The following is a 12,455-nucleotide window of genomic DNA, read 5'->3' on the forward strand; positions in this document are numbered from 1 at the left end:
CGACTTACTTCACTCCACAACTCCTGCGATTTTGTTTCATGAAAAATACCACTTTCACTATCTGCTCTATAATAAGATATCGTAGCACTTATAGTTTGATCTCCGAACCCATACCACGCACATTCCATAATAGCACCCTCATGGTCTACCGATTCAATCCTTTGGATGAGACATCGACTTTCAATCCTAACTCAATTCTCTTCAAGACTAGCGATTTCCTGCACTGTCTCTTCTTCACCTCCTACAATTTGAATTCCGAGACTTTATCCGAGTTCTAACGTCTTCCTAGCTTCCTTAGTGAGCGCATTCCATCTTGACACAAGATCCGAATCTGAGAGAGATCTTCCTGAAAATTCATACAAATTTTGCACCTTCTTCTTTGAATTGTTTCTTCGAATTGCTCTATCTCTTTTTTTTCTATCAATAATAGTTAGTACTTTGCTTTGTATTCCATTTAGAGAACCATATTTCTCAACTCTTGTTGATTTCCTTTTCTCCAGCATTTCAGAGAAAAAATCCCTAGGATCATCTCTTTCACTTTGAGTCTCATAATCTATAGACCCATTAAACCTACCAGCATCAACATCTTTTACATGGGCATTATTTCTAGCGTCCACCATGGCTGCCCAACAATTCTTTTTTTGGACTCCCTTCGATCTGCCTTTCTTGTGTCCCTTACGACGCCTTTGACTTCCCACCATCTCTAGACGCCCCAAACTCAGCCGTAAGGCCCATATCCCTAGCATCTTCTAGAGCTCTAATTGGCACCTTTTCTTGGCCCAAATCTTGATTATTCATAGTCTCCGCTATTTCTTCCCAACAATATATCAAAATCCTTGGACATTATTTTATTAGCCCCTTCAACCTCACTAAAACAAAGCCCAGCACCAGGCTCCTTTAAGATTCTCGTTATTCTCCATGTCAGGAGAGTAATCATTTTTGTCTGTATTGGTGAAAACAGGAACTTGCAGCTTCCTCTGTATTCAGACATTTATTTCGGCCAAAGAAGAAGGGATTGCCAAAATTATGAATTTGCATATGCTTCTTAGTAAATTGGTATACATGAATTAGGCGATCTTTTGGACCAATAGAAAATTAGTCCAAAGTAAACAAAACGGCATGGTATACTTCTGAGGAAGTGATCAATATTTTTGAGGAAATTAAGTTTAAGCCCAGTCTTATGTTTGAACCAATTGACAAGAAAATCAGCTTCCAAGCTAGCCTGCTTGTGGATGGTGACATAATTTGCTTTCAAAACTCTCTTCCTATCGAAAGTACTACTCAATACTGCTATCAAAATGTTCATTAATTTCTGGAATATGTTCATAATCGTAAGGTTGTGCACTTTAGATTTTTGGAAAAATCCAAACGAAGATTATTTCGGTCTGGAGACGCCAAAGCTTTCTATGTTTGATGATGTTGTTGAAAGAGTAGCTCAGCAAGTTCGTTTCAATAATCCATCAAAAATCAGGTTTAGTTCGCACAATTGTTACTCTCAACAACCTAAACCTCAGCCTATTGAGTATCGTGTAGTGGATCATTTGTTTGACATGTTTCACCACAATTAGACTTATGATATTTTGTAATATCAAGTAGTAGACACCCCTTTACAAAAATTACAAGGTTTAAAAACATTGAAGGTAGCATTTCATCATGCTACAAAGGATGAAGTTGTTATCCAAACTATTAGGCATCCGAAACAGAGCACTGTTGGTGATGTGATTAACCATCTTAACACAAAATTCAAATTGTCTCATCCTGATGCAAAACTGAGGTTGCTTGATGTAACACCCCAATTTAGGGGCTAAATTTAAGAAATTATAAAATGATGAATTTAATTGGTATTTTGAAAGAAAAGATAGATTAAATTGTAAAATTTCAAAGTTGGCAGACCATGTTAAGAAGTACAGGAAGTTCAATGACTAAACTCATAGTTTACCCATTTTTTTTGGGATGAATTATAACACCCATTTCCCGATTGTTTCTGCAGATTTTTCCCAGTTTCTCTCCCCTTTCAACCCTCATTTCAACTCTGATCTACTCGACGTCCGACCTCCGATCGACGAACCGAAACTACCATCGTGTTCGTTGTCGACCGAGGAACAAAACCCCTCAAACCTTTTGTCGTGAATCATCGCCGTCCGTCGTTAATTTCAGTCGGAAGTATCGTCGGTAATAACTCGATTTCAGTTGGTTTTTCGTCGATTCACGACGATCCGATCATCCGTTTACGACACCTCCCGTACCATCGTGTTCCTTGCATCGTTCTGAGTCCACCGGTGTTCTCCGTTTCTCCGTCGTCACCGGCGTGTGAAGGGGTGGGACTGTAAAAGTTTTCGACGTTTCAGAATCGAGCTCTCTGCCGTTCAAAATTGTGAACCGAGCTTGGTAAGTATCTCAAAATGCTTTAAAATAATTTTTAGGAATTTGTTCGAGAATTTTTCGACACCATGTTACTGTTCACGAGCGCCACGCGCCACCTCCCTAGAGTGGGCATCATCTGGGTGATAATTTTGTAATTAATTTCTGTTTTGGTGTTATTTGTGTAAAATTCGGTGTTAGTTTAGTAAATATTTACATAATGTGGCTAATTTGGTAATTAATTTCGGTTAGGGTGATATTTGTGTAAAATGGTCGAGTGTCGACCGTTGACCAGAACTTTGACCGACGTTGACGGGCATTAAACGACCTTTGACTTTGAACGAGTATACCTATCCTAACCTTTTTCGACGTTTCAAATCCGATTCCACAGTCTGTTTTTCAAAATTCGGACCCGAAGGCCTCGCAGTTACCAGTCAAACCCGTTGACTTTGATTTTGACTAAAATTTCCAAATTTTTGAAAAGTCATATTTTATGTTTTCGACGTCCTGAATCCGTTTTTGGGGTCCGTTTCGCGAAACTCAAACCCGGTAAGCTATTTTTGACTGATTTATCACCCGATTCGACCTGTTTTTCGAAATTAAGCTTCGTTTTTATGTAATTTCTGTTAATATGGATTTGAGGAAATATTGGAAGATGATTTCAAGATCGAGGGCATTCGAATGGAATTTTTATGGTCGATCAGTATTGCATGAAAGTCGAGGTAATACTTTACTACCTCTTTAGGCTTTATGGAACATGTGAATATTGGTAAATGTATGAATAAGATAATGTTGCTCTTATCTGTGTAGTTAATGAATTTTTACACTCGATCTGAACACAGTAGAAATTTGGCAACTGATTATGGTTCAGATGATTAATATAGGAGATTGATGAATTGTTAGAATTAAATTACAAGTTTGTGATTAGTGAAAAAGAAATCAGTCATGGATTTGTAACTTATATTTTATATTATCAAAGTTTAAATGTTAAAAGTACTTGGATGAGAAATTATGAGAATACTCCGGTAGGGTAAAAATTTGAAAATACCCTTATGTTGTAGGATGACTAGAATTTTCCCTGGAAGTTGGTTAATAACTCTGAAAAGACATATTGATCCGATATAATTACAGATGTGCATAAGAAATAATAGTTTTGTTTAGAAAATTTGGATAAATGGTTTTTAACTCCAAAAAGGGTTTGCGCAAGATGCTAGAAGTTTGTTAAGGAATAATTTCAAAATAAGAGAATGTTCGGGAAAGCAATTAACCTTAGGATCTTTAAATTATAATTATTTTCGTTAAGAGTTAATATCGAATTTATCTGGTTAAGAAATTATGAAAATGCCCTTGAGAGGTAAAATAGTCCGAGTTGACCCTAAATGAGAAAGTACTTTGAGAATTCGTACATAACTTGATTAAGTACGGATTTAATTGTTAAGATCCTGTCTTTGTACAGAAAATTCCTGATAACATGTTTGTAACTTCTGAGAAGACAGTGACATGAAAATTCGAGTTAAGAATAATTATCGAGGGTGCTCTTTTGTCAGAATTGTTTGAAAGGTCTGGAATAAATGATAAGTTGGAATTAAATAATAAGACATAATGGAAGGAAAGGATTGAAATACACCGGATCTTTAAAATAACCAGAATACCCCTGTAATGCAAATGACCAAGAATATCACAAAGATTAGGAATGAGTGGATATCCTCGAGCTCTGAAATGAATGGAATAAAACTGAACACCAAAATAACCAAGATACCTTTATGGCCTATCCTAAGTAAATGTCTTGGATTAATTAAGGAATCCAAATAAGCATAGGTGTTGGACTACCTTTAAAAGTTATGGAACACAACTTAAGTGAGCCGATCAACCTTAATGATATGTCAGTAATTGAAAGACATAGATATTATTTAAACGAGTGTTCGTCTTCTTAAGTTTGGTTCGATGATAATTTTGGAAATATCCAGCTCTGCAACTCTAGATCGCATCCAGTACTAAGAATTTTATATTTGTTCGACAAATCAACCACGAAGACCGAACTGAACTAAAAGGAAGTACATATGTATCCGAAATTAAAAACGTCCGGAATTACTCTGGAAAATTTCAAAGTAGTTGGAATAGAATTGACTGCTAAATGAACCAAGTAACCTTAAGGACTGAGGATTAAGTAAGAGATTGGAATAAGTTTGGAAACTCAGATGAACTTATGTGATGTATCATCCCAATGGATTATGAACCATAAATCAAGTACGTCATCATTTCCTGGTATAGTTGAAACATGGAAATGAAAAAAAGACCATTGGAATATTTGTTCGTCTCCTTAAGATCTGTTCAGTGATGACTCAGAAGATGATCCATGGATAAGAATATTTGGTATTAAAGAGTGAATAACCTGGAAGGTTAATGAATTGACAAGTTGATAAGTATTGGTTCTGGAAGATATTCATCTGGAGTTGTTTGATAATCGGATTAATCGTCATAGATTGTAAAGATTCTGAATACCCTTCAGATTTCGTAGAGCTTCCGAAAATTATCCGAATAAGATGATCCTAATAAGTTATTTTCTGAATAACTGATGATTCTGTCAGTTATTGAACTCTTCCAATAATGATTCTGAATTCTGACATTCTATCGGTATATGAAAGATCCTTGTTTCTTCTGCCTGATAAGATTATCCAGTACCTCTGAATAATATCTATAAACTATGGTGTGTTCCCTAAACATATAAATATTTTATCTGATTTCTGACTTGAATTCTGTTCTGATACATAACCTGAATTATGTTATGATTTCTTTTATGGATTTTGTTATGAAATCTATTTTGAATGATGTTTGGATTTCTGATATCTCCATTTACTGAAGGAAAAATGTTTTAATTGGGGGGTATTGTTGAAGGAAGTATTTCCGCAGGTTCCTCGGCTTTGTGCTTAGGGCCTTACAAGTTGTGTGGGTTGGGTGTATGGTTCTGGGGAACCTACACATTATGTTGTGTTGGGATGGGGGTACATATATATATGTTTTAAAAAGATCTGAAAAGTTACATGGTTTTTGGGAACACACTAGATAACCTATTCTGATCTTCTGAACTCAGTCGTCTGAAATATTTCTTTGAACTGAAAGTTCATTGTCTGTTACCATCTGAAATACCAGTAGGATTTCTGCTCAACATAAAGATTTGTAGATGTCTGAACCGATAAGAAAAATATATTTATCTATATATGTACGTTCATAAGCATCATCTGGTAGTTCTGTATTATTGAGCTTTTCGAAGCTCACTCTATTACTCACCTTTGCAGGTTAAAAGAATCGTACCAGTATATCTATCGACATCAGTAAGGGAGTTCTTCCAGGGTTACTTGCAGAGTACGCTACATGTGATTAGGGGGCATGTAATTTTATTTTGTTTTAAATACAAGTATGAAAATCTATTTTATTTATGCATACTGATAAATTATTTTATAAGTACATGTTTTAATAAAAGTTTTAAAATTTTTGCTATTTTTGCAGTGGGTCGCTCCGGTGGCCCTAATGTGACACTCCAGATTGGATCGGGTTCCTGCATCGGTCTGGGGGGTTATATTTAGTGGTATCAAAGCTTTGGTTTGAGTCAAAATTTTCAAGATAGACCGGTCGGTCGAATGTCAAAAGATGTCTAATCAGTACATGCCCCTAGACTACAATCGTACCTCTCTAAGCCGGAACTCCAGGGCTGAGTCCTTATCTTTAACTAGTAAACCAAAGTTTCTATCCGTTAAGGCTATACTTGTATAAAAAGTAAAACCAGTAACATCTGTCTAAATGTTGTAAAGTACCTCACGAGCCATGTGAGAGTTATTAATTTGAGAAATTCTGACTCGACTCCGGAAATGAAATTGGGATATGCTACTGCTCTATGAGCCTATTCTCATGACCAAGGCTGAATTTATTCTACAAGGATATTTTCGTTTTGAATCTTTTATTGGAATGAGGAAGAGTTCTGATATGAATGTATACTCAACTGGTTAAGGATTAGCGGATGATCCGTATTTCTATAAGAGCTACATGAAAGATATGAAAAAACCGATGGAAGTTATATTTCTGCAATTATGTGACATGAATGAATTTCGAGGATGAAATTCTTTAAGGAGGGAGAATTGTAACAGCCTAATTTAGGGGCTAAATTTAAGAAATTATAAAATGGTGAATTTAATTGGTATTTTGAAAGAAACAGTGGATTAAATTGTAAAATTTCAAAGTTGGCATATCATTTTAAGAAGTGCAGGAAGTTCAGTGACTAAACTCATGGTTTACCCATTTTTTATGGGATGAATTATAACACCCATTTCCCGATTGTTTTTGCAGATTTTCCCAGTTTCTCTCCCCCTACAACCCTCCTTTCAACTTCGATCTACTCGTCGTCTGACCTCGACAAACCGAAACCACCATCGTGTTTGTTGTCGACCGAGGAACAAAACCCCTCAAACCTTTCGTCGTGAATCGTCGCCGTTCGTCGTTAATTTCAGTCGGAAGTATCGTCGGTAATAACTCGATTTTAGTTGGTTTATTGTCGATTCACGACAATCCGGTCATCCGTTTACGACACCTCCCACACCATCGTGTTCCTTGCATCATTCCGAGTCCACCGGTGTTCTCCTTTTCTTTTTCGTCGCCAGAGCGTGGAAGGGTGAGACCGTCAAAGTTTCTGACGTTTCAGAATCGAGCTCTCCGCCAATCAAAATTATGAACCGAGCTTGGTAAGTGTCTCAAAATACTTTAAAATAATTTTTAGGAATTTTTCTGGGAATTTTTCGACACCATGTTACTGTTCACGCGCCACCCCCCGAGAGTGGGCATCGTCTGGGTGATAATTTAATAATTAATTTATGTTTTGGTGTTATTTGTGTAAAATTCGATGTTAGTTTGCTAAATATTTATAGAATGTGGCTAATTTGGTAATTAATTTCTGTTAGGGTGATATTTGTGTGAAATGGTCGACTGTTGACCAGCTCGACCGTTGTTGACCAGAACTTTGACCGACGTTGACCGGGCATTAAACGACATTTGACTTTGAACGAGTATACCTATCCTGACGTTTTTCAATGTTTCAAATCCGATTCCGAAGTTCATTTTTTGAAATTCGGACCTGTCTCGAAATTACCAGCCAAACCCGTTAACTTTGATTTTGACCGAAAATTCCAAATTTTTGAAAATTCATATTTTATGTTTTCGACGTCCTGAATCTGTTTTTGGGGTCCGTTTTGGAAACTCAAACCTGATAAGATGTTTTTGACTGATTTATCACCCGATGTGATCTGTTTTTCGAAATTAAGCTCCGTTTTTTTATGTAATTTCTATTAACATGGATCTGAGGAAACATTGGAAGATGATTTCAAGATCGATGGTGTTTGAATGGAATTTTTATGGTCGATCAGTGTTGCACAAAAATTGAGGTAATACTTTACTACCTCTTTATGCTTTATGGAACATGTGAATATTGGAAAATGTGTGAATAAGATAATGTTGGTCTCATCTGTGTAGTTAATGAATTTTTACACACGATCCGAACACAGTAGAAATTTGGCAACTGATTATGGTTCAGATGATTAATATCGGAGATTGATGAATTGTTAGAATTAAATTACAAGTTTGTGATTAGTGAAAAAGAAATCAGTCATGGATTTGTAACTTATATTTTATATCATCAAAGGTTAAATGTTAAAGGTACTTGGATGGGAAATTATGAGAATACTCCGGTAGGGTAAAATTTCGAAAATACCCTTATGTTGTAGGATGACAAGAATTTTCCCTGGAAGTTGGTTAATAACTCTGAAAAGACATATTGATCCGATATAATTACAGATGTGCATAAGAAATAATAGTTTTGTTTAGAAAATTTGGATAACTTGTTTTTAATGCCAAAATGGGTTTGAGCAAGATGCTAGAAGTTTGTTAAGGAATAATTTCAAGATCAAAGAATGTTCGGGAAAGCAATTAACCATAGGATCTTTAAATTATAATTATTTTCGTTAAGAGCTAACATCGAAATTATCTGGTTAAGAAATTATGAAAATGCCCTTGAGAGGTAAAATAATCTGAGTTGACCCTGAATGAGAAAGTACTTTGAGGATTCGTACTTAACTCGATTAAGTACGGATTTAATTGCTAAGATCATGTCTTTGTACAGAAAATTCCTGATAACCTGTTTGTAACTTTTGAGAAGACAATGACCTGAAAATTCTGAGTTAAGAATAAATTATCGAGGGTGCTCTTTTGTCAGAATTGTTTGAAAGTTCTAGAATAAATGATAAGTTGGAATTAAATAATAAGACAGAATGGAAGGAAAGGATTGAAGTACACCGGATCTTTAAAATGACCAGAATACCCCTATAATGCAAATGACCAAGAATATCACCAAGATCAGGAATGAGTGGATATCCTCGAGCTCTTAAATGAATTGAATAAAACTGAACACCAAAATGACCAAGATACCCTTATGGCCTATACTAAGTAAATGTCTTGGATTAATTAAGGAATCCAAATAAGCATAGGTGTTGGACTACCTTTAAAAGTTATGGAACACAACTTAAGTGAGCCGATCAACCTTAATGATATGTTAGTACTTGAAAGACATATATATATTATTTGAACGAGTGTTCGTCTTCTTAAGTTTGGTTCGATGATAATTTGGGAAATATCCAGCTCTGCAACTCTAGATCGCATTCAGTACAAATAATTTTATATTTGTTCGACAAATCAACCACGAAGACCGAACTGAACTGAAAGGAAGTACAATATGTATCCGAAATTCAAAAACGTCCGGAATTACTCTGGAAAATTTCGAAGTAGTTGGAATAGACTTGACTGCTAAATGAACCAAGTAACCTCAAGGATTGAGGATTAAGTAAGAGATTGGAATAAGTTTGGAAACTCGGATGAACTTATGTGATGTATCATCCCAATGGATTATGAACCACAAATGAAGTACGCCAACATTTCCTGGTATAGTTGAAACATGGAAATGAAATAAAGACCATTGGAATATTTGTTCGTCTCCTTAAGATCTGTTCAGTGATGACTCAGAAGATGATCCATGGATAAGAATATTTGGTATTAAAGAGTGAATAACCTGGAAGGTTAATGAATTGACAAGTTGATAAGTATTGGTTCTGGAAGCTATTCATCTGGAGTTGTTCGATAATCAGATTAATCGTCATAGATTGTAAAGATTCTGAATACCCTTCAGATTTTGTAGAGCTTCCGAAATTATCCGAATAAGATGATCCTTATAAATTATTTTCTGAATAACTGATGATTCTATTAATTATTGAACTCTTCCAATAGTGATTCTAAATTCCGACATTCTGTCGGTATATGAAAGATCTTTGTTTCTTCTGCCTGATAAGATTATCCAGTACCTCTGAATAATATCTATAAACTCTGGTGTGTTCCCTAAACATATAAATATTTTATTTGATTTCCAACTTGAATTATGTTCTGATACATAACCTGAATTCTGTTCTGATTTGGATTATGTTCTGATCGGCTTTGTGCTCAGGGCTTTACAAGTTGTGTGGGTTGGGTGTATGGTTTTGGGGAACCTACACATTATGTTGTGTTGGGATGGGATGGGGGTATATATATATATATATATATATATATATATGTTTTAAAAAGATATGAAAAGTTACATGGTTTTTGGGAACACACTATATAACCTATTCTGATCTCCTGAACTCAGTCGACTGAAATATTTCTTTGAACTGAAAGCTCATTATCCGTTACCATATGAAATACGAGTAGGATTTCTGCTCAACATAAAGATTTGTCGATGTCTGAACCGATAAGAAAAATATATATTTATCTGTATCTGCACGTTCATTAGCTTCATCTGGTAGTTCTGTATTTCTGAGCTTTTCGAAGCTCACTCTATTACTCACCTTTGCAGGTTAAAAGAATCGTAACAGTATATCTATCGACATCAGTAAGGGAGTTTTTCCGGGGTTGCTTGCAGAGTACGCTACATGTGATTAGGGGGCATGTAATTGTATTTTGTTTTAAATACGAGTTTGAAAATCTATTTTATTTATGCATACTGATAAATGATTTTATAAGTACATGTTTTAATAAAAGTTTTAAAATTTTTGCTATTTTTATAGTGGGTTGCTCCGGTGGCTCTACACTCCAGATCGGATCAGGTACCCGCATCGGTCTGGGGTGTTACACTTGAAGTTCGCAATCATGAGATGTACAAGATTTTCCCACCTAGTGAGAAGATTGAATACTTTTTACAATCCTTAGAAACGGACACAATAATAATAATAGCCGTCCTCTCCCATAATAAAAACAAAGAACAAAGGTACTCAGGTGCCTTGCTTGTTTTCATCCCTTCCCTCCCCTCTGCATGAAATAGCTTAGAGGTTTGACGCGATTCGTTTTTCAAGTTAAAATAATTCTTTCTTCTCAATTAATAAACAAAGGAAATTTAACGTAGTAAAAGAGAAGTAAGGGTCACTCCCACAGAGACTAAGGAAACTTCCTGATTTATTCGTGCTTTGTTTAATCTTTGAGCCAAGATGTGGATATAGTAGAATTTGAGTAATGGTGGGGATTTATAGATGAAGAGAAATAAAATAGAAGAAAGAAAAATAAAAAATTTCAAAGAAGATTAAAAAGAAAAGTTTAAAAGAAAATTCAATATGATAAAACCAACCTTAGGCTTTCATTTTAACTCAATTTCCTTCGGATCATCGAATTAGATTTTTCCTTCGGGATTCACATCAGTTACTTTGTCTACAAGGACAAATCCTAGTGACTATGCTTTGTATACCGAATACACAAGTGCAATCTTTAATATCGGTTTGTGGATTGATCTAAGCAATAATAATGTTGTAGATCTAAAAACGTTGAGGTTCAAAAAGTTGTCGACTCGGATTATCTTATTTCAACAATAATTGGTTCCGATCTCAGTTCCCTCTTAGCAAACAATTTTGCTAAGTGTGTTCACAGGAAGTCGAATATGCTTCAATAAGACGATCCTTCCTCCCACATGAACTATAACAACATCCAAACAAACGTCAACTTTTTCATTTTGAAAATTGTTTTGATTTGAAAATAAGCCCAGAAAATAGAGAGAGATATCCCAAAGTTATTTAAGTGCTTTTCAATTCTCACGTTAAAATTGAGTCATCGCTTTAGCCCTCGGCTTGAAAGAAAATTAAAGAAAATAAAAATAAAAGAAAAAGGATTTTTATTAAACTAAAGAAAGGATGATTCTATTAGGCTTACCCCAAGGGGTATTTATAGCCTTCTAAAAATCCTAAAAATAAAAAAAAAATATAATTCCTAAAAACAAGAGATAATTCCTAAATATAATTCTTAAAATATTTAAACTAAAATCCTAAAAACATGAGTTTAACTTGAATTCGAATTTCAAAAATGCGGAATACCCATTTGTCCTTCTAGAAGCGCTAACTGGATCTTCTAGAAGTTGTTGACTCATCGCATCGTCAGATGCGTCATGCCCAGAGTCATGCCCACTAATTTGACCATGAATCCAGAAAAAACGAAAAATTGCACGATTTCATTGTTCTTAGCATAAACTATAGAATTCAGTGCCCAAGTTAGCAACCAAAATTATCTAATCAAGAAGTAATTAATCATAAAATAATGTATAATTTATACACTAATCTAGATTCTTTCTTTCTTGATCCACATTCTCCATATAAATCATTCCATTAAAGAAGCTCACTCATATTTGTACACTTTGATGACACACTTGCACAAACCTGTTCATTCCATCAAAAGAGAACGAACGTCTACACTGCAATACAAGGGAGGAGGAGTTGAAGCTCTTTTCTTCTTTTCCTTTTCAAAACTCTCGTATGTGGCAATGTGCACCGGTCACGCAGAGGTTCTTCAGCTCACTTCAAGAATATCCATTGGTCATATTTGCAATAGCTTACAAATCACAGTGGGTGATAATTTCTCTTTGGCTAACATAACTCCTAAGATTTTCTATCTATTTGGAGCATCAGAATTAACCAACAATCTTCGAGTAAGCCTCTGAATGATTGCCTCATCAAGGTCAAATGGTCAGTTAGTAGCAGCAAGAACCA

At 35.1% G+C, this 12,455-nt stretch overlaps 1 pseudogene; it reads left to right on the plus strand.

The window, feature by feature from the left end:
- Nucleotides 1-1,141: 1,141 nt before the first annotated feature.
- On the plus strand, nt 1,142-10,745 carry LOC120138920 (annotated as a pseudogene).
- The last annotated feature ends 1,710 nt before the right edge of the window (nt 10,746-12,455 follow it).

This window comes from Hibiscus syriacus, unplaced genomic scaffold (genome assembly GCF_006381635.1).
Source record: "Hibiscus syriacus cultivar Baekdansim isolate YM2019G1 unplaced genomic scaffold, ASM638163v2 tig00110716_pilon, whole genome shotgun sequence".
In the NCBI taxonomy this organism is placed as follows: domain Eukaryota; kingdom Viridiplantae; phylum Streptophyta; class Magnoliopsida; order Malvales; family Malvaceae; genus Hibiscus; species Hibiscus syriacus.